The 20769-nt window shown below is 42.0% G+C and overlaps 1 protein-coding gene across 2 annotated transcripts in view; it reads left to right on the top strand.

Moving 5' to 3' along the window:
• LOC310904146 (uncharacterized protein) overlaps positions 1-20769 on the top strand; it is a 372616-nt gene that overhangs the window by 270286 nt on the left and 81561 nt on the right. For both annotated transcript variants that reach the window (XR_014588061.1, XM_083848460.1), the window contains exon 7: positions 9577-9717. The gene's annotated coding sequence lies outside the window, so the exon portion shown is untranslated. The remainder of the gene's footprint in view (positions 1-9576; positions 9718-20769) is intronic.

Below are 20769 nucleotides of genomic sequence, written 5' to 3'. Positions count from 1 at the left end.
AGTCACAGTACCCATGAACTTAAGTATCCTTGATATCCACTAACTGCAATGCTGACTTTTAGCAGTAAAGAGAAGATTTACATCAGGAGGTTTACTTTTATATTGTTCACAAGGAGGAATGAGGTAAGCCTTAGCATTCCTGCAATGTTTTTGGACTGAATATATAGAGTCAGAGAACATTTATTATACAAATTCCTCAGCACTTCTCAGGTCACATCTGCACCTAGGCTCATGCCAGCAAAAATGTTCAGGCATGCCTGCACCCAGCACCTTGGATTGGCATGTTATGGATAAAGAGTAGCCCGGACATTTTTCTGAAGATCAGAGCTCAAACTCCACCCAGCGCTGGGTTGTCTTTGGAGGAGCGGCAGCACTTCCATGCATTTCAGGGCCTGGCATTGCAATCCTGATCCAAGTTTAGACCTGCCATAATCTCAGTTTACCATGCTTTGCAGTATCCGAATTTATGATTTGCTTCACACCTGTGTCCAGTTCACATGACAGTGAGTTACAAAGAATCTGCAGAATATCATAATCTCTTAAACTAGTTTCCTGATGACAGATGGAAGCATCAAAAGTGAGAAACTACAGTATTGTTCATTTTCACTAGTCCTCATTTGTCTGTCTTCCTTCTTCCCTCTCTTTCACCGTCAGTCATCCAGCATTTGATGTTTGGGGACATCACGTATTATTTTGTCTCCAGTCACTTTTACGCCCTCTTTGTGCAATGTGTTGACACAAGCCCTGTGCTCACTGTGGAGCCCTGGCCAAAATGGCTCAGCTTCCTTCCCAGGGCGTCAGAGAGCCAGGAAGAAAGGCTTGTTCAAGGTCTTGGCTCCCTCTCCTGGCTGTTTTTGCGGCAACTTAAAATGAGATTTGAGCCCTTCAGAAATTACAGTTTGCTTACTGCCAATGCACACTTGAAACTAGAGAGAAGAGCGCTCTGATGATGAGACTCTGGATTGTAACGAAAAAGAACAAGTTGGAAGGTAATCTCACTAAAACTATAGTTATTTTAAGTAAAATCATCATGTTTTGGATATTGACTGTTTGAATATACTTTCCTCCTGCCAAAACTTCTTGAATACAATATACAAATGAGAAAGAGTCTTGTTTTCCCTTGTTTATTTTTCTGGATTACCTGTATTTTCCGTCTGTCCTGCAAGCTCTAGACTTCTACTTAGTAAATGTCCCAATAAAGGCTGTATGTTATCCTTAAACACTGGTAGCATTCCCTCTACCTGCTAATTGCTTTATTTGTCCTTACTGCTTCCGTCCCCTCATCAACAAAGGCTTTAGCATAAAGGGCAATGAGGTAGAACATGACAAGGAGAGTGGGAGCCAGAAGAGTGAATACTTCTGTAATTACACAGTAGCCTGGAGTAGCTCTTCTCAAATCAATTATGTAGCCTGGATTGCCCAAAACTCTGAGGACAGAGCCCTTGTTTTAATTTGCCTATGGAGCTATGTGCTCCAATAATGTGCAGGGTTCTTGCCTTGTTACCAGTTGCCTTTTATCAGAATCCCCATAACTCCTTTCTTAGTTGTTATTTTTATCTAATTAGTGTATTAATAATGCATTGCACTTAGCACAGCAATCAATCATTGCAAATTGCTTTGCAAACATTAACAAATGAAATTTCACGTTATCTTGTTGAAAAGGTAATGTCATGTCCATTTTACAATGGGGAAAACTGAGGCAGACGATAGTAACAGAAAACAATTAGAAAAAGCAGATGGAAAACCACCCATAAAATCCTGATAAAGTCCTGTTACCAGATAAATTATCAGAAATGCCAAAATCTTAACCCAGCAATCAAAACGCCCAGCCTAAACCATACACTTGCTGTGCAGTCCTCAGCATTGTCATTTTGGGGGAGTTTATAACTGGGATAAACTTGGACAGTATAAAAGCAAAATATAGCCAGCATCAAGAGGATTTCAGAAATTCTGGAGACTAATTTTTGTTGTTGTTGCTGAAGAATTTACAAAATAGCATACTGCATATAACATGGACCTTACAGGATTAAGGAGAATTAGCATCTTTATTGTCAACAGATTTCACAACTCCATAAATGTCTCTGATCTTCCAAAACTTCTAGCTCTTGTTGCTGCACAAGTCAGTGTCAGAACTTCCTTGGCATCAGTGACTGGGATTTGGCCCACATGGTGGTCGCTGCCCTCATGTGTTCCTCCTTTCTTCCTTCCCTGTGGGACACTGACCAGAAGCTGTGTCCAAATGCCTGGGAATGTTCAGAATCAGGCAAAAATTTGCTTTTGATTCCTATTCTTTTTGTAAATGAAATACCAGTATGTAATGAGCAACCAGAATACTGGTTGCTTTACTTAAGCAATGACATAGAGGAGTGGAAAAAATAATTTGAAGGTGCATTTAAAAGGCATTACAGCTGCTGCCTGAAAGGACAAGTGTATAGGAGGCAGAAGGGTGGCTAGTGGAACTGCAGGTAACCAGTTGTTTTGTTCAGCTGTGTATGCAACAACAGAGGCGAAGGTCTGACATGAAATGTTATCCAAAATTTTGGTAAAAAAAATATAATTCACTGAAAAGACATTTTAAGCTTCCTAGATGTTTCTAATTAACTGCAAGTAAATTTAGAATACAAACATTTTCAGACTCTTAATTAAAAAAAAAAAAAGACTCAATAACGATTCATGAAAAGTTTGTGATCATTATGTGTATTTCTTACTGAGAAAAGGTTTATCTGGAAAAAAAAATGTGTCTGGGCCTAACTGTAACCTTATCTGCATAATGTGTAATAGAATAAGTATAGCTATAGAAAGACTTTTGTTCTTTTTGGCATAGCTGATCAATTAGATGCATAGGATGGAGTTACAAAAGCTCTTACAGTTTACAGGAGTTGCATTCTGTTTACCCATGCCTTAATGAACAGCACAGTGCTGGAAATGATGTTACAATGAGCAAGCGATATTTTGAAAACTGAGTTGTTCTTTATGTCATATTACTAAAGACATCAATTGCCACTGGTTTCCCACAGGATTTTGATGCCACAGAAATGCACATGAAGGGTTGGGCATTGCTTCAATCTGCCTTGATGGGGGAAAATGAAGGCAACGGTGTTATATTTGTTTTATATAAGGAGATCAGAGGCACAGAGGGGCAGGATTATTTTTATTCTTTTTTTTATTATTATTATTAATTTAAACCCTTGCAAAATTTTCATGAAGCTTTATGTATAACATTCTATTTTTGATGCTTTCACCATCACTGTATCATCTTTCCACCAGCAGCCCTCATTGGCCGTATGTGACTTGCCCAAAGTCTCTTCGGAGGTCACTGGGAGAGCTGGGAACTGAGTCTTTATCTGTAATGACAGTCAATGCACACCTCTAGATGGGGAGCAGACATATACCTTCATCCAAAATCCATGTCAGGTTCAAAAACACCTTTTAAAAGACAGCTGACCTACTGCACGATTACAGTTTCAGGTGAAGGAAGCCAGAGCCAGAGCAGGTCCTTATTGAATAACCTGCTGTGTGCGAGGTGAAAGCAGCACCATTTCAAGGCTGTATACCCTTACAAAGTCCAACGAGCCCATGGAGAGGGACTAATCGGCTGGGAATGAACCGGTACATCTTGCAAGACTTTTTTCTAGGCAAGTTGGGTGCGAGTAAAATATTCTAACGAGGGAAAAGCGAGAAGTTCAGTGCTTAATTTGTACATGGAAGTCCCCTAGCTGGAGCACATGCCTATCGGTGGACTGTCACCTCTTGTACCCAGGCTCCCGGTCAGTGGGTCCCAAAATGTGCCTGCTGCACAAACAGTGGTTCAGAGAGCTGGCAGATCACACAAGGCAGGTAGCGCCTTGTCTCTTTCTATAACTATTACATTTCACTAGGAAAATTGAAATGCATTATCATCTCCATATTAATTTGTCGTATTAACCATTGCTGGAATGTCCAGACGGTCAAGAGAGCAAGTGATAACTGTCATTTGGGAGGAGACAGCATTACTCAGATAGATAGAAATCACCCCTTTAGGATTTATAGGAAAACAATTGGTGCAGTATGGTGTCCAGCTACCTCTCCTGCTACTGGTAATGCATTTGTGAAGGCACTGACACATTAAAGTTTGCGCTAGGCTCCCCCTTATCTTCGAACGGCCACCAAATGGCATTCTCACAGTATTAACTTTCTGTCGCTTCCAGCTCAAGATGTGACCTAGAGTAAAAGGCCATATATCTCCCCATCAGTTCCCCTAACTACTCCCTCTCAAGATGCATGTTGTTACTTGTGTGCCTTAATCTTGCAGTCCACGAATGAGAAAAATGATGGACTTTAGTAATATTCTTTCCAATGAAAATAAAACATTTGCATGGTCAAAGTAAAAGCTAATGAAGCTAACTTAGAGTTTCCAGAAACTTCAGATATTGGAGAGCACACAGCCTTACCGCACAGTTTGCAGGCAGGTGCACTGCAATTTTTTTTTCTCTCACATAGCTTTTAGCATATAAACTAGTTACTACATTTGCTAAATTAACAAAGCAAAAGGTTTTGAAGATTTGGCTCTTTTTTTGTACCTGTATGCTGCACATGCAAATATAAATCCCCTCCTCTGCCTAAAAAACAACCGAACAAATAAATAAACTCTCACCAAAAGCCAAAGTTGATTTCTAAATCTATTACAAGTGACTGCGGTTGCCTGCAGCTTGTACTGACAGCCAGGGGCCGGTGTGGGGATGCGCAGGGCTCAGGCAGCAGCTGGCAGCCCGGCCCCTGTCCCCGTACTGGGGCCAGGGCTGGACAGGGTGAGCTCCCCTTTCTGCCCCCCAAAACTGGAAAGAAAGCACAGATCGCCTCGGCTTTGTGCTGCTGGAGGAAGGGAGTTGCAAACTGCAGCCAGACAAACCTCCCAAAGTGGCTTGCTGGACTTGATGTTTATGCCAAAGGTCACTTTTTAACAAGGAGTAATAAATATTGCTAAACTATTAATGTAGAATAACACATAAATACATTTTTTGTGGGGTCATAGAGATGCATGTTTGGCTTTTTAATTAATAGAGCCTTTGCCAGTGCAGACACCACGCCACCTCCCGTGCTCCTATGGCCAGAGGTGGGCAGGAGCCACGGGCAGGGAGCAGCGGCTGCAGCCCATGGGCTTTTCCTCATCCCCTGTCAGCTCTGGGGGACTGGAAACCCTACAGGGAGGAAGGAGCTGCTCGCAGCCCAAAAACACTGGGAAAAAAAAACATTTTTATTACTGGGAAGGCAGAGAATGCCAAAAGTGCTAAGCCTCCCTTTGCCCAAATCTTTTACCTTTGAGGGCTTTTTTTTTTTTTTTTGGGGGGGGAAAGGGGGGCAAAAATGCTGACCTTAATTAATGGAAGGCCCACTAGACTCGAAGGAAAAGGTTTGGCTCTCAAGGCCCGGGCCTCCCCCTGAGCCTCTCCTGGGTGTAATGAGAGAGCTCAGCTTCATTACTGGCAGCTGAGGGGAAGGGTCACTGGGGCTGGATTTGCAGGGCCCTCATTGAGGGATCACTCCATGCTGAGAGGAGCTGGCCATGCTCTTGGACACCTGGTCATTAACATTGCTAATTAGCGGCCATTAATCAGGGCCCTGGGTTTTTTGTTGTGTGTCACCGGCTCAGAGGAACCAAGTGAATAAGAAGATTGTTTCATTACCTCCACAAGAGGTGGAATGAAAGCAGTTCCCATCAGCTCAAGATGAGCTGAATTAAGGGAAAGGTTAGACAACAATTTAAGATGAGCTGCTGAGGGGGAGCTGGGGGACCTGATCTGTCCTCTGAGAGGAAAACCAGTCACCTATAATTAATGAAATCTTCCACAACCTAACTTTAATCACCGTGTGAGCTTCTCACCAAAAAACTTATCTTTTGCATCTGAAGGACGTTAATTTATCTGCTTATGAAGTTCCAATCTTGGCAAGTTTTATTCTGATGGGATTTTAACAACATGTATATATGTAAAAGCAGGTGGGTGTATGTGTAAGCGTACACTCATACAGTGTGAGTTTGGGTGTGCATTTGTTCAATATATTTACCTGAGTTAGCAAGGGTGCTTTTTACACAACCAGACACAGGGGAGAGGGGGAATAAATTTATTTTTAAAAGCATCTACTTATAAAGAAATTTTTTTCAGAGTTGTATATATCTGTGTATCTATATATTTGTATTTTCTATGCTATGGGTGTGAAAGAAGAGAAGAAATCCAGTATTTTTCAGAGGCAGAATAATTAAATGGTTTTGGTGGGTTAAAAGTGACATGGGAAAAATGATAGTTATTGGTGCGCATAGGAAAAAGTAAAGAATTTAATTAGCAACCAGATTGTTAAAATGCAGCATTCTCCTCCCGTACTCTATTGTCTAACTTTTGTGGAACAGGTGCCTAATTTTCCTAATGGGATACATTTTAATTGACAAAGTAGTTTGATTGCTTTACACCAGTTTTCAGTTTCTTGCTTACTTTTAATATAATAAACTCTTTATTTCTACAAACTCAGATGCCCTCAAGAAAGTAATTAGAAGCAGGTTTTATCTGCCTGTCTTTTTTTATAAACCACTTTTTGATTTCTAAAACCAACTAACCAAAAGCTTGATTTGTTCTGCTGATGTGTGAGAGCCAGTAACTTTTAGTCATATGCACTGAGCATTTCAATCAAGTTGTTTGCATATCCATTCATGTCAGCAAGACTCTCAAAATGGATTACAAACATTTAATTGTAAGAGGAATAAAATAATTAAGGAAGGACAAGTGGAAGTTAAAAATATGCCTAAGGTTTCACAACAGTTTTTGGATCATTCTCATCATGAGGCATAAATTCCTCCTTGTAGTTTCAAAGGACTTTATTCTTCTCAGGCACATTGCTTTTTGTAACAACAGAAAGTAAAACCTTGTTTCTTATGTATGTGATTCTCTTTGTAGAGTTGGGAGGTTGGTTAAAAATGTCCATAAAACTAATCTTTGGAGCATTTTAGCTGGTCTGGAATTCTATAATATGATTTCTGGGACTTCATGGGAAAGTTGAAGGCTCAAGGGGAAATTACACAATGAACAGCTGAGAAAAAGTTGCATTCTGGCACAGAATCATGCAAATGGGGCACATTCTTCAGTTTTCTCATGACGGATTGTCTCTGAAACTACTGAGCCAAGTTGCTGAAATGCTAATGAAGGAGAAGCATCAATGAGCAGTGTCATCCTGGGGGCTTCTGAAGGGGACAGAGTAGGAGACGGAGGGAGGGAGTGAGGGGGAGGAAAGGAAGGAAGGAAGAGAGAAAGAATGAAAAGAAACCGGGCAGGAGGAGTTGCAAATATTGGGGCTAGCCCACTCTTAAAATTAAATGGAGGGGAAAAAAACAGAGCTGTGATGAACTCTGATGAACAAGTTCCTCCTGGCTTATAAAAATGAATAGAAGCACTTACAAGCCAATGAGTATGACTTGTCGGGGGAAGCAAGCATGGGTACTGCTGGAGTTGGGGGCCACCCTTCTCTTTTATGCTAGGTGAGATGGGTGTAAAGAGATCAGGATGCCCTTGCAAAAATATGAAGGAATGGTAATAATAGGTCCTTAACTTGGCTCTGAAAATTGTTACTATTTACAACTTTCTAAAAAAGCATTTTCCTTACGACACAGACTTTGAGTGCTTCTGTTTGATAAGAAAAACAATTACTTTTCCCCTAGTAAATAGCTGAGCTTTATAACCAGATATCCCAAGGCTCAGCTATGAGTGCTCCTTGAAAATATTAGGCTTAAACGTATTATATTTTTTTATTAAAATACCCTGCCAGCTCTGTTTAGTGGACTTTCAGAATTGTTCCACTCTCACTCGCGCCCCAGCATTACTGGCCAAAGATCTCAGCAAGCTGGTACTATATTAATTTGAACATCTGGCTGAAGGTCGCTTCCATTCAGTGTTCCTGTAGGCGTTTTTGGGTGCTAAGCACTTTAAAATACGGCCCTCAGCACTCCAGATGCAACATGTGTTATTCAAGCTTGCAGAAGGGCTGTGAAAAGCCAGCAGCTGCTGACGAACAAAATCCAGTCATCTGCTCTTTGTCCTCATTGCTGGTGAGAGCAGAAAATCAGTAGGTGCCATAAGTGTGTATGTAGATGGGAGGAAACCGAACTCTCCAAGTCTGGACCAGTGTGAGGTAGGGCTGTACAGTGGATGTGTCACTGGACTGGCAAGAGCAAGACCTTGGTCTTGGTCTCATCTATAACCTCCAGCAAGCCCCTTCACCTGTTTTGTCACGCTTCCCAGTTTTTGCCTCAATGGCTCTAAATTCCTTGAAATGAAGATGACTTTCTCTTCCTATGGCTTTTCATATTGTCTGCCAGGATATCCCAGTTCTACTTGGAGCTTTCTGATGCAATCCTGGTGCAAGCAATGGTAAAAAACAGTATAGCACGATTGCACAAAATCTGAAATATTTCAGAACAATTTGGGAATGGCTGTGCCGTGTTGGGTCCATGGCACTTGGTGTGTTACTGTTGTACACAATTGTGCTTTGGTGGACTGCTTTAATGTTGATTTCAAACCTCAGCAATACTTACAGTCTTAATTTCATTAGCAGATTTAAAATGTGGTACCTGTATTTGCATGCACAAATCACTGGGTGGTGCTTGCCTGCCCAAATACTGTTATTTTTTAGTTTATATTATGTTTCGTAGCATCTAAAAGCACTAGACAGAGCAGGATTTGTGCAAGCATTGAATAACAAGGGTCTCCCTGGTGCTACAACTATTGCAGGAGACACAAGTGAGGTGTGGGCAGATGTGGGAGTTCTCTGGCCTGTAGTCCCGTGGGCAGCAGGTTTGGGGTGGTGTCACCACACCAGTGACCTACTCCCACTCTTTTTTTTCTTTTTTTTTTCCTTTTTTTTTTTTTTTTGGCTGGGGGAGGAGGAAGGAAGGAGGGAGAGCATTTGTAGGCATATAGTAATCTCCCAAGTGAAAGTCATAGCCCCAGCATGTTTTGATTTGAAATCATCATGACTAGACCACAAGGATGTGGAGAGAAGGGCCCAGCTGTGGAGGAGGCACTTAAAGCACAACCAGTACTCGAGAAAACCTCTTTGGGTAGCTGGCCCTGACCCCTCAGGGTGGAGATTAAGGGAGGGGAGAAGGGACCACCTCCTCCCTCGTATAATCTGCATAAGCTCACAACACGTTGTTGCTAACCTGCAGATAAAGGGCCGACAGCAACACAGAGATGTACACATAATATATAGTCTTATTCCCGAATGTCATTGCAACAACTGCATTGGTGTTACTGCAAATGCTGCCCATGGCTTCCACGAGTCCTGCTGCAGAATCCAGCCTCTCCATATGAAGTCCTGTTCTTTTATGAAGTGGTGTCCCAAAATAGGCCAGATCTTGTTCCCATGCCTGCGGACCTCTACACCCTCCCTGACACAGCAGGCATCTCCCAGTGGTCAGTGCATCCCACCCTGCTCTCAGCCACAGCACACAGTGCCTCTTGCAGACCCTTGGCAGCAAGCAGGAACTGTGCCAAACTAGACATTTACTGTTCCTTCATTGCTGGGCTTTCTAAAATATTTTCTCCACCCCTGCAGGTGACGTGGGATTTCTCACCTTCTGAAAATCCTGTTCATGCTGCTGCTTCATACCACTGGTTTCCCAAGTTGGTTCTGATAACTTCCTCATTTGCCGTAGAAGGATTGCTATCTCAACTCATCTGTGCTGTTTAAAATCTGGTAAGTGCTGAGATGAAAATATGAATTCTTTTCTATAGGGTGGTTATGTAGTTCTGTAAATATTGGAAAGTATGTATCCATTGGGAGGGGGGAGAGAGAGAAATGCTGTTTGGGTTTTATTGCTTTGATTTAAATAAAAAAGATTCCTCTATAGGAGCTGGAGGTTCTTGGGTACTTAAGGTTTTACAGTGTTCCCCCCAAGCAGCACTGTAACAGTAAATGGATGATTTATAGCGAAGTAACTAGAATGCAGGATAGGTGATTACAGCACAAAGAGACCTGGATAAAAAATAAAAAATCTGCACATAAGCAAACACAAATGAACGATAGGAGCCTGAAAGCCCAACTAAGGTCACAGTCCAGGTCCAACAAGAAAGCACAAATGTTGGCACCCAAAGTTTTGATTGTCTCTGCTCAAAAAAGTTAAATAAGAGTAGTTATCTCTCAGACTGAATTTTTCCAATGTCTGAAATCTCTGAAATCAGGATTTTTGCTCAAAGGGTTATCTCAAACACTATATTGTACGTGGTGGTGTGATTACAGTGAACAAGAATTAGGAGATCCTAAAACGCGCTGACAGTCCCTAGCATGCCTCATTGTGCTCCAGTGCTCCAGCTCATATAGTACAGTCGGGAGGACCACCCACAGTTCGTTATGGCCATAGTGGAAAATTGTATGGGCTGCTCTAGCTAGGCGTAATTGGGTGGGCAAAAAATTGAGTTTTCCAGCTTTTGGAGCTATTTACTTGATCTGTTTTAATTTTAGTTGAGATGGAATAATATGTTTCTCAAGGAAATATTCAGGCGTTTCCTCTTTTTAGCCTAATAAATCTCATCTTCAGGAGAGTCTCTAAGACATTCACATTTGTAATGGCAAGGAATACAAACTCTTAAACATAATAGGTTAAATTCATGGTAGTTGTACAACTAACAATGCTTACCCTGAACCAATTGAACTGCTTGAAAGTTTTATAGGAACCAATGTGGTGGGGGTTTTTCACCATATCATTTGATCTGCTCTCTCTCCCTCTGCCGGCCTGCGATTTACTTCTTCTGACATATCCTTAACGCAGGTCCTGGTGTGCCACTGTCACCTTGAATTATGTTTATTTTGAAAGTTTGTGGACATCCCTGTTGTGGCCTCCCAGGGAAAAGCACTTTTGGACTGACTGCTGAGAATCGGCATTGGAGCGTGTTTACTTTGCTCCAAGTCCAACCGCTTTGTGGGCTGAAACTTGAGAGGAGGCTACCAAGTCTGTTTTAAAAACAAATGGGACTTAAGCCATGCGACTTCCTAGGCAACATACTAGAGCCTGCAGAGCTCAGAGCTGTTCTGTTCATTCAGGCAAGTATCCATTTATGGGACAACGTTATAATGAGGGTTTGTGCCAGCACAGTTTGTTTTGGATGGATTATTGTCCATGGTGCCACTGAGTTCTGACAGCACCCTAACATTGCAGTTGGCTTGCGAATTTCAGCTGAAAGTTTATGCCTTACCAGGCTTGGAGTGATTGAAAAAGCCATAAAAAGGTGTGAAACTCAGTGTCCTGACATACTGGCCTGTGAGAAGCAGGTGTCCCCAAACTGCATCAACGCTTTGCCTCTTCCTCATTGCCAGAATGAGCCTTTGGCATCATAGATGGAATGGCACAGATTAAATCAGCCTGAGACTCTTCTCATTTACACCTTGGTCATAATTCACTTATACAGTCCAGACATAGGGTATTTCCTGACCTTTCCAGTTCTTTGTCAATCTGGAGTGAGGTTCTTGAAAGACATTAAGGTTGAACACCATTTTTCTACCAACGCTCTTACAGGAAGGTTATTGAATCTTCCAAACCACTTTTTTTGCAAAGATCAGGTCAGTGATGTTTTGTTTGTTTTTCAGCATAAATAAAAGACCTCAGTAACTTATTTTGCAGAAATCACTCAGTTGTTGTAAAACAGGAAAATAATCCATTTACAAGGCAAATTGAAAACATTTCTAGAGATGGGATCAGAACCTGAATCTCCTTTCCACTCCCCTCTGCTTAGAGGCACACTGGTCTATTTGGATCTGAGATGTGTTGCCAGCACGCTCTAGAAGAAACTCATGTGGTCTTCCACACTGATGGCAATTTCTCTGAGTCAGCAGGAAATTTGCCTTGACTTCATGGCAACTGGATCAGGCTTTCTGCGACTAAATAAAGGATCCCATTTGCTAGATTTTCTGTAGTGTCTTTCAGCACTGCAGAATCAGTTCGAGTTATTAAAAATAATAATGCCATCACACTGACTTTTATTCCTTTATATTCTGGCTTGAAAATCAAACTGAGAAAGAAGCATAAACTCATTAAGCTTTAATCTAAAACAAAAGTTTGGAGCCAAATGTTCATGTTCAGTCTTTTCATTCTGTAAACAGTGTCCTATTAGACAGAGATAACACATAAGGGGTACAGATGACAAACACCGCATTCATAGGATCTGTATTCACGCTGAACAGAAGGAATAGAAGTGTGTATTTACCAGTAATTAACATTTTAACTAGTGTTTGGTGAAATTCATAATGTGATTAAAAAAATGAGAATTCCTGGATTACAGGGAAGAGCAATTACTTAAATAAAAGCTACTGAAAAGGTGTCCAGAGGTAAATAATAATAATAATAGTAATAGTAATAATAATAATAATAATAATAAAAGATCTCCCTCCCCAGGGGGAAATGATTACACAGTAATCCATGCCACTTAGTCAAATATCAGAAAAGGGTCCCATAGACCCATAATTAGCAATGTAACAAGCAGAGCCTTGAGAAAACAAGCTGGTCCTCAAGACACTAATCTTCATTGCTAGCACCCATCCAACAGGCTTCATCTCAAGGAGTGAATGAGGCAGGCAAGAAAATAAAAGGACCTACAGAGCCAACAGGAAAGTTGCCCATGTGCTACTTTGAGTAGACTTCAAGGGGGAAAAAGGAGGAGAGGTAGGAGGGGGCAAAGCAGTTGTGTCGTCCGTCCTTCACCCCCACTTCACGCCCCCCCCCCCCCCCAAAAAAAAAAAAAAAGAAATAAAAAGAAAGGGAAAGAATCCGACTTGCTTCTGCAGAAGCTGCCTAGCGACACACAGCTAATTAATATGGCTGGTCCTCTGTTTTCAGATCTTGTTATCAGTAAAAATAATAATAAAATGAGCCCTAGCAGTCTGGATATCTGCAATTACAGTGTGAATTGCATGAGAGGATTATATGAAGTGCTCTTGGCGTGGAGGGTGGGGGACCAAGGCGCTTCAACTTGAGAGCAGTAAGCAGCTGCTTTGGGGCTTTGCACCTGCTGCTCACCAGGCTGTTTTCACCTCTAGACGAAAACAGGCTTCTCTCTCTTCCTCTGTCTCATTTCTTTTCACACAGTGCACAAACGTAAAAACAGAGAAGGATTTTTACTTATTTAAAAAAAAAATAAAAGGAAGAAGAAAAGAAAGATCGAGAAAATCAAATTGTCTTCTTAAAGAAGTTTCACTGCAGCAAGATGAGAGGCATCTTACGGCAGCGAAGGGGAATCTGAAGATGGAGTTTGGGTCCAAAGAGACAGGCAAGCCAGCTCCATTTTAATGCAGAGGCAGCAGACAGAGTGCGATCTGAGATTGGCAAAGTTTCAATGTAAATCCAGGGGGGCAAGGGGGATGGGGCTGGGATGAGAAGAAAGGACTCTTTTACTGTTTCATGCTTCTAAGTCCTGCCGATCAGCATAAGCTCAGCTCGACATTCTGGGAATAGCAATGAGGCACACACAACAATCAAAACACCCTAAATCTGTTTGATGATTCAGACACTTCGTGCATCTGCACCGACAAAATGGGACTTCAATTAAATAACTTGCAGATTTCCACAGAGGGGGGAAAAAGTCGGGGGAACATGAGGATTTTTAATTAGTAACTCCGAATACAAGCCGTTTTTTTAATTAGGTGTTTGCACTACCACTTTATTCTTAAAGGGAGATTTGTAAGCGCGTGGGATTGTTGTGAAAGAAGATCCTGGACAGTTTGTTCCTAACATTTTGTTGCAACCTGCATTTGCTCCTAAACAGCTTTTCTTCAGCAAATGAAACTCAGCTACAAACCTAAGCAAGTTGTTCAAATCAAGGCCAAGATTTTTTTGAAAGCTTTAAGAGCATACACACATCCAGAAATATAAATACACGCATATGTATAGTGTCCAGGATAAGTTCTAAGGCCCTGCAACAGTTTTCTTGTGCTTCTGATGGTTCAGATTACTCTCTCTGGTTAACCTAGTTATAGAGAAAAAAGTGTACTGGGGACCATTATATATAAAACTGTACCATACACAGGGTTTAAAGAGAGATGGTAGAAGTTTGTTACAAAGCTGAATGAAATTCCCATTTGACTTTACTGCTCCACAGTCACCACTTTTAGTAAGAGCAAACCACTAATGATTGCAAGCTTCAGAGTCTGAAAAACGATGGGTGAAATCCCGGACCCTTTGAAGTCATTGAGTGCTTTTCATTGACTACTGGGGTCAGGATTCATGCTCAAAATCTCCTGAGTGTGTTCTGGCATGGCACAGTGATGTACACATCTCTGACACACACACATGCACTGTGAATTTGCAAAATATCTCCCTGAAAAGGCATCCTTTCTGTGGCAGGCCAGGATTTTGAAGCATCAGAGAAGAGATCAAGCCATTTGGTAGTCTAACCACCTTGTGACACTAGAGTGAGAACACTTCTCTGTTATTTTTTAAAATATGCCCAAAGTGGAAGCAGTGGCAATAACATATTTTTATGTCCTTATCCAGTGGGCCTTGGACAATTTTTGCTATGCCAAAACATTTACAATGGTATGAAAGAGATTAAAAGTTGGATTTCTTTCCCCTCCCTTCCTTTTCCTAGCAGGGGTACAGCAAGTAGATCATATAAAGAGGGACCATGATCATTTATCCAAATGCAAACAAATCTAAGCATGAGGATTTACCACAGACTGACTTTCTTTTTTAAAAATTTATTTCATGTGTTAATACAAAGACTGTTTAGCAAAAGTAGAATGCCAGGATTTGCATATGAATAGGTACCTAAAGATCAACGAGATCAACTCATTAGGGCCTGAACATCTAAACATACGAAAGTCAAAGAGGCCAGAGCTCAAGAGGCTGGCTGCTGAGATTCCCAGTGACTAATCCAAGCAACGCTGTTAGTTTTAAACTTAATACTATTTTTTCTGCCTTAACAAAAAAATTCTTTTACCTGAAATCAAAGCTCAGTCCAAGAAAAACTAGTCTAGTGATTGTTTCTGGGATTCAGTTTCTTCCTTTGCCACTGCCTTTCTCCACGGCATTGGGCAAGCCACTTAGGAGGGGATTCATCTCACCTAGCAGTGGCTGTCTGGAAGGGAGGACTCTTCGCTACCTCATCGGCCAGGTTCCCTTTGCAGTCAGCATGAACAGGCACTTTCTGAAGAAATGTTCATTCTTGCTGTGGTATTCCCTCCCAAGACTGTCTAAATCTCTGACTGCAGGTGTTTATCTTGTCCTCTTGCCTATGCCAAGAATCTCTCCGAGTACCTCAGACCACTGTGACTATGGAATCTGATGTGCCTCAGTTCATCATCTGTAAAATGGGATGAAGTGATTAATGCTACCTCTGTGTCTCATGGGTGAGTTAGGAAGAAGAGTATATTATAAACCATAAGATGTTCAGATATTAAAATAGCGGGAGTGATATGGATGCCATAAAAAGATAAGGTCCTGATCCAGTATCTGTGGCAACCAAGGGAATCTCTCCTCTGGCCTTTTGTGAGTATTAGATCAATCAATCCCCAGTGACATTATCCATTCACTGCAGAGTAAGTGAAGGTATGGCCAGAATTTTTCCACCGGCAGAGAAGGGAGAGGGTATGGGAAAGCCCTGACCTTACTCTATGCTTGAATAGTAGGAAGAGGGAAAGCACAAACAGGCTTTCAAAGCTGCCTACAGGATTTGGACACATCAGCTTATTAATGTTAGCGGAAATTGGGCATCCACATCTCTGGAAATTTCAGCCTCTGCATTTACAACACAAAAAGAGCCTGACCACAGAGGAGATATTTCCCTAATCTTGGCACCATTGCTGATTTTTGTTTGAGCTTCCTTGGATTAGACCTTTAGTGAATGGCACTGCTCGGATGTTACAGGAAGGACACGTTTACTCCTCGTCCACCCCAAGGTGTAGCAGCCCAGTGTCAGGACAGCATATTCTCAAGGCTAGATCCTGAGCCTGTCATTAAATCTGTCTTTTGACCTTGGGCAAGTCACTTAACCTCGGTTTCCTCTGACTGTAAAATGCAGATAAAATATTCCCTGCCTCATGGCCGTGTTGGGAAGATTAACAGTTAGACATTGTTCTGAGAGCCTTGAATAAGGGCTCTGAGTGCATGCAGAGTACTGTTTCTATTGGATACTGCTTTCTCTTTCTACATACAGAAGGGCTGACTTTTAAACTGGCAAGAAGCCCAGGCCCGTGACTAGTGGTGTGCCCCATTTGAATGCACAATAACTACAGTTGCATGCACAAATTGGGTATCCGTGCATGGAAACTGGACACACAGTTGTTTACAGAACAGAAGAGTTTCTCTCTCGCGCTTGCTTGGAAAACTCAAGGATTCCATTTACTAAGTAGAAAAAGCAATGCCACCACCCATGCAATATCAAACAGCTTCTAGGCAGCAATTTAAACGGGTTAACAAGATATAATGCCATCCCCTTCAGAGACTGCAGTGCGGGCACTTTATGTTGACCCGAGTTAAAATATCACACTGATTCTACACCTCTTGCAAACTGTCTTGGTTTAAATGTGCCAAATGAGATCCTTTTGAGGAAGTAGAGAAGGGAAAAGATTGGCAGGTATTTTGTTTGATGTATGTAAATCAGGCCTGAAATGGCATAAGTGCAGTTTACCCTGAGATAAACCGGACTTGGCTGAGGATCTGGCACTGTTTATACATGAGGCCATAAATAAACTCCAAGCAGGACAGCAAACACGTTGTGCAAAGCCTCAGGAGGGCTGCTTTGCCAGGTGTTGGGCTCTGCTACCCTCACTAAAGAGCCCTGGGAGGGTGGGTTGGACAGGGAAAGCACTCTGGTCTTGGCTCTGTGGGGTGGGGATGTGCTGGGGAGTTGTCGGGATCCCGGCAGCTGTGGTGGGAAGAAGGGAGACTGCGTATCTCCTCTGTGTGCAGTCTGATCTCCAGTCGTTTTCCAGGCTCATAACTCCAGGAGGAAAGAAAATCTCATGAATAACGTGGGGGTGAGAGGAGGTGCAAGAGGGAGCGAGGGCAGCGTGCTGCTGGCTGGGACAGTGTTATTTTTCTCACTCACACAGAACTCCTTGCTGTGTGATAGCTAAATTTTTAACCAGGAGCATCTCCTATCTGTATTCTCTGCTTTCTGCCTGGCTGCCACTGGAGGTACCTAGCAGAGATGGTGGCAAGCTTTTCCGTGTGCTTTTCTACACCCTTCAGCTTTGGGGCCAGCCTGGCCCTAGGAGCTTTCAGGAGCCTTCCCATGCCCCAGCCTCGGTCCGTGTTGTGGCCCCGCTAGCAGCAGGACTCAGTGTTCCTCTCACACCTCAGCACACCAAAAGGAGATGATATTCTGGGATGGCATCAGGCCTCGTTGCCTTATTCATGGGGAAGAAACTGTTGTGATTCCAGGCCACATGGGTCTCTTCAGGGTGGGTGAGCGGCATCAGCTTAGGATGTCCCCATCGCTAGGGCTTATCTGCTTTAAGCAGTAATACACTAATTTACTACTGTGGTAGGAATGATTGAAATATTTAGACATAATGGAGGAAGTTTAATAGGGTCTACTGAGAAACCCAGGTGTTTAGATCAGCTTAAAAATAATAACCTTCTCCCCTGCTGAGCACTTTCTTTTCACAATAAGCTCAGCTTTTATTCTTAACCATAAAGACTACCTCAGACAGGAAATTATTCACGTGATTGGTCTTTACAAGTAGCGGAGGGTTTAAACTCAGGGCTGGAGAGGTCATTAGTGGACAGCCATGTGATTAACCTTTGCTTGCCCGTTTCTTTTCACACTTTGTTAACAGCTCCCATTATTGCCCTTCTGTGTCTCAAGGAAGTAGTTTATTGACAGTATTAAAAATACATAGCTACAAATTCCAAAGAGCCCATCCTTGTGTAAAACATCCAGTCATTTCTAGCCAGATGATATATGTAGGACAGAGCCCCGCAATTTCTGGTGAAAGGGAATCCAGAAATAAATTTGCCCATTAACACTGGATTTAGGTTAACATCTGTTGTTTTACCCATCACAGGACCTGTTCCCTAGCCTGTCTCAGAAAGTTTTATACTGCATAAAAGCTAAGGTTTAGTTAAATGGTACTGCTACTGGTTGTCTTAACGTACCACAGCTTAATGGGAGTCATATTGGATGCTCATATCTTTTTGAGTAGAGATGGTCATCCAAGGGACTTTGAAATCTTGATCAAAATGATGCAGTCTGCATTTCAGTGCGGTTTTGACTTTTAAATAATCCATGCTACATATTGGTTTTCAAAGTGGAAATGTTTCACTTCTGCTCTGAATTGCACTGTCTCTGCCCCTAGAGTTTGCAGTGTGCTGGGCGCAGGATAGCCGGGGAGCAGCATGTTTTCCTCTGGCCTCGTACCGGTGTGTGGCACGGTCCCCTCCTCATAACCCACACAGAGTCTTGTGCATGGTACGCTCCCTTCCACAGCCAAAGAAACCAAGCCACTGAAAAAACAGCAAGGCAAAAAGGAAAAAGTGAAAAATAACACCAAGTGGCAGCATTTTGCACTTGTCTAGTCTTTGTGGGTGTCTTGCATAAAATTGATAGTGGAGATGGCATCAAAAAAATGCCGCAGCACAGGCTGGGGGCAGGGAAGAGGGGGTGCCTCTTTTACTTATTTATTTTGCATTGTGTTGCAGGGTAAGTTCAAGAGGGAGGTGAAAGGGGGGAGGTGTTCAATGGGGGCCCTTCCAAAGCAAAAGGGTCTTTTGGACAGAAAGAAGAGTGTCAAGGCATTTTGACAGAAAGTGGCTGAATGTGTCTTTTCTAGTTAACTTCTGTGAACTGTTGGGCATTTCTGCACACAAAGGGGCACTTTCTTGGCAGCTGAGGAGGGAGGGCAGAAGTCAGAGAGGGCAAAAGAGGAAGGCAAAGGGGAACATCAGTTTATGAATGCAAAACTTACAGTAGATTTTTTTTTTTTAAGTTGAACATGTACACTGAAGAAAGCCCCCAGGCAGCCATAACTTCCTCAGCTGGCACTTACTTGGCAGAAAACCCAAGCCTCAGTGAATTTACCAGTGCTTCAGGAAGTATTCACCCACGACATTACTCAGCCTGAACTCAACCCAGTGGGGTACTGAGCTCCTTCAATTCCTCTTAAACTCACTCTGTGCTAAGGTGCTCAGCACCCTGCTGGGATGAGGCCATACCTCAGGGTGACTACAATCCCATTCTGGACCTGCAGATTGGACAAAGTGAAAGTGAGAAGCAGGGAGTTGAAAATTTAGAGAAGATATGTACGTTAGATATCCTAGAGGTAGCAGCAGCTCTGGTGGCTAAAACATTTGTGGTACCTGGGCTAGATTATTTAATGCTTGCTCAGATATCTTTATACTACATTGTAGGTCAGACATATCCTAAGAATTCAGCATGCCCTTCTCCATCAGTTACTGTATTTAGATTTTTTATTTTTAAACAAAATGGGGAAATTAAAGTACTTGACAGAAGTGAAAATAAAAGACAACTTCAAAGATTATGGAGGTTTCCATAAAGATAGGTAAGAAAGTTGCCTTTTATTTTCTTTAAGTTTTACATATATCTGACTATTTCTTACTGTATAATCTGGACCAGACTAGACCTTTCTTTATGATGGCTGTAGATCAGCAGTGAGGCAAGCTTTGGGATTTATTGTGAAAGCATTAAATGAGAAAGTATTCCAGGGGGAAGGTAAGATCAATCAGAAAGGCTTGAGCACATCCCTAGAAAGAGCTGAGATAGAGCAGTGAGGGAATGAACAAGCTGCGCAAAAGCAGCAGCGGCAGGAACACTTAAAATGGGGACCTCAGCAGCAGCTTCTTATTGCAGACTACATATATATATATATATATAAATTTACAGGGGGAAAGTAAGGTCCCAAGGCAAAGACTGCTTGCAGTTAGGTTGGATTCACAGACCCTTCCAGCAATGGCCATTTTTGTATTAACTGGTTGAGAGGCAGTTTTGCGAGAAGAGTCCTGACTGCATTTTGTGTTTTGACATTCCCCATGAAAGGGAGAACTTCTGTCTAACCAAACTTAATTAACTTACCTTGTTATTTAAGAGCAAAGGGGAATGGAAGTACAAAAGCCAGATAAAGCCTCATTAGAATGTTTTTACTTTTGGACTCTGTATCAGGAAGTTGTATCTGTTCAGCAGCATAAAAGCATTTTATCAATGACACAACAGAGCTGCTAGTGACATTTCAGCACTGAAGAGTCTCTAACACATTTCAGTAATTTACCTGTACCTGGTTACAACCCCCTAATTAAAGCTGTGTTGAAGCCTCTACGTATCCTCAGCTTTCTGGAGTTTATCACTTTACTTTAAAAATTAGCTGCTGGCTAAAAATTTTCATACAAAGACCTAACATTGGAGCATGTTCTAAATAATAATAATAAAATAACACTTTGACAGCTTTATAAGTTATTACAGTGTTTAAAAAAAAAATCTGTCAGTTCAGTTTTTCTTAGGACCCCCCTGGAAACGGCGCTGTCTGTTAAACAGCAGTCCCTGACATTTGGGGATTGTTTATAAGTGCTGGGAGTGAAGCCAGGTACATCAGCTGAGGCATGTTTCCAAAAGAAGTTATTGCAGGTGTGTTTTATTAACTCACCTCCCCATGCATTTCTTCTGTATTTTAGGTCACATACTTCAAGGGCTGGGTCTCCCTGGTCTACTCATGTTGTTTTATTCTGACTGCAGTACAAAGGCAGGGTCACATTTGGACTAGGTCTTGTTGCGCTGTTTTGTTTTGCTTTTTAGCAGCATAAAAAAA

Source organism: Anser anser (assembly GCF_964211835.1).
Source record: "Anser anser genome assembly, chromosome: 9".
Lineage (NCBI taxonomy): Eukaryota > Metazoa > Chordata > Aves > Anseriformes > Anatidae > Anser > Anser anser.
Note: the sequence above shows the minus strand (reverse complement) of the source record. Positions and strands in the feature narration are given on the sequence as shown.